Source organism: Panicum virgatum, chromosome 2K, assembly GCF_016808335.1.
Source record: "Panicum virgatum strain AP13 chromosome 2K, P.virgatum_v5, whole genome shotgun sequence".
NCBI classification, from domain to species: domain Eukaryota; kingdom Viridiplantae; phylum Streptophyta; class Magnoliopsida; order Poales; family Poaceae; genus Panicum; species Panicum virgatum.
In genome coordinates, this window is record NC_053137.1 from 62471713 (window position 1) to 62473909 (window position 2197).

General features: G+C 55.2%; 1 pseudogene; it reads left to right on the forward strand.

Annotated features, from left to right (window-relative positions):
- Nucleotides 1-585: 585 nt before the first annotated feature.
- On the forward strand, nt 586-998 carry LOC120695571 (annotated as a pseudogene).
- Nucleotides 999-2197: the final 1199 nt, after the last annotated feature.

Genomic DNA, 2197 nt, shown 5'->3' on the forward strand with positions numbered 1-2197 from the left:
CTCCGGACCCCCGCACGGTAAGGGGGGTCCGGACGGCGCAGGAGGTCCTGGACCCCTATGGGGGGTCCGAGGCCTCGGCTGTCAGCTCGGAGCTTCCCTTCCTTAGAGACACGTGGCGTCTCCGGACCTATCCCCAGGCGGGAACGGGTCCGGGGCCGTTGGCCTGGTGAGGGAAGAGCCTGACCGGAGGGGCCTGGCTACTCCGTCCTTACGCGTAGTTACGGATAACTACGCGGGTCCTGTCTTGCTGCGGTAAGAGTGGGTATCCCTGCTACAGGGTACTGACAAGGTGGTTGGTTTATTTTTTTTCAGTCATGGCACATACGATTTTTTTTGTTTGGGTTAATTGGATTCATGCCATTATAATTATCCAAGTTTACTGATATGCCATTACAATTCGTCATATTGGAACTGTGCCATTACAATTCTAAAACTCTTTGAAACATGCCACTACGTACCCTTTCGATGTGTTTCTCAAAATTTGTAGACCAAATTATCTCTTACCCTTCTTTCATTTCATCCCTCCCTCCGTCCTCCCTCTCTCTCTCTACGTTGACAGATCTTGCCGCCGCCGCCCCTGGCCCCATGGGCCACGAGAGCGGCGCCGTCGAGGAGCCGGATGACTTCGACGAGTTCGACCCCACGCCATACGACGGCGGCTACGACCTCTTCGTCACCTACGGCCGCCCGCTGCCGCCGTCCAAGGAGACCTGCCACCCGTGCTCGGCGCCGTCCACCCTCCTATGACGCGCCCACTACTCCGCGTCCGAGCCGTCCCCGTACGGGCACCACGCCAAGGCCAAGGCCAAGCCCAACTACGGCTTCTGCCCCAGCAGGAGCAGCACCCGTCCTACGGCGGGGGCGGCGGCGGCGGCTACGAATCCAGCCCGAGCCTGCGGCGGGGCAGACCGACGCGGGTCATTCCCCACGGCGAGCAGGCACGGGTCCGGCGACGCGTTAGCACAGGAGACGGTGCAGGAGCAGGGCGTGCAGCTTGACGGGCACCCCCGGCAAGAAGGGGAAGGCGTTGGCCACGGTGGTGCTGCGGGTGCCAGCCGGCTCGCCCTGGGTCGCCGTGCGCAGGTAGGCGTCGGCGCAGGGAGCGCGCGAGGCCGGCAAGGCTACAGGCGGGCGGATCAGGACACTGCGCGGCGCAGTCACATGGGAGCAGCGTGCGGCGGGCCGACGGCGTCGCAGTCGCGCAGGGACGGGGCCACCAGCGCGGGAGCGATGCGTAGAGCGCGTCGCGCGCGACGCTTGGGCATCCAGCAGTGTGCGGGCACTTGCCGCGATGGCGCGAGAGCACGACCTCCCTCAGCGAGAGCTAGCAATCGAGCAGCCATCGGAGATCCGAACGCCATGGAGAGAGATGAAGGAGAGAAAGCGATTAGAGGAAGAAGAAGACTGAGGGCATTTTGGTCCAAAATTTTTTAGAAACACAGTGAAGGGGTACGTAGTGGCATGTTTCGGAGAGTTTTAGAATTGTAATGGCACAGTTCGAATATAACGAATTGTAATGGCTGATCAGTGAACTTGGATAATTGTAATGGCATAAATTCAATTAACCCTTTTTGTTTCGGAGAACTCACACTCGAATATTCTCTCACCCTCCGTCACCTTCCTCTCCGATTTGAAATTCAAGATCTCAGATTTTCGATGTTAGTGAATGGATTTAGGGTGTGTTCGTATAGGCTAAAGTTGAGTGAATTTTAGCATCTATTAGCGCTCATGCTCTTGCTCAATTTTTTAAAGTTTAGTTAAAGTTTAGCTTAGTTTATTAGTACTTTTTTTAGATGGGGTAGTAATAAATTTTAGCACTTTTTGACATTAGTATTTGGATTAAACACCCCATGGCTACAGAATTGAGACGATTGGTGCAAATTAGACAAATGATGGTGGCTGGTGGAGTGGTGGTGTGCAAAGGGTGGCCACCGGAGGATCAGAATGGAGGTAGATTCATGAGTCCGCCTCCAATGTGAAAGTAAAATTGGAGGAGAAGAAAGGAGGACAGGGGGTGTAGGGGGGCTCCCCCTACCCCCATGGAGCCCGGAAAGTCTCCCAAGGCCCTCTAATGAAAGGAAAAGTCTAATTTTCACTCTCAAACTATCACAAAAGTCTGATTTTCAACTTTTAACTACGAAATTGGACAACATAGGCCATCCAACTGTCAACAAAACCGGACAATTGGCCTTGGGGT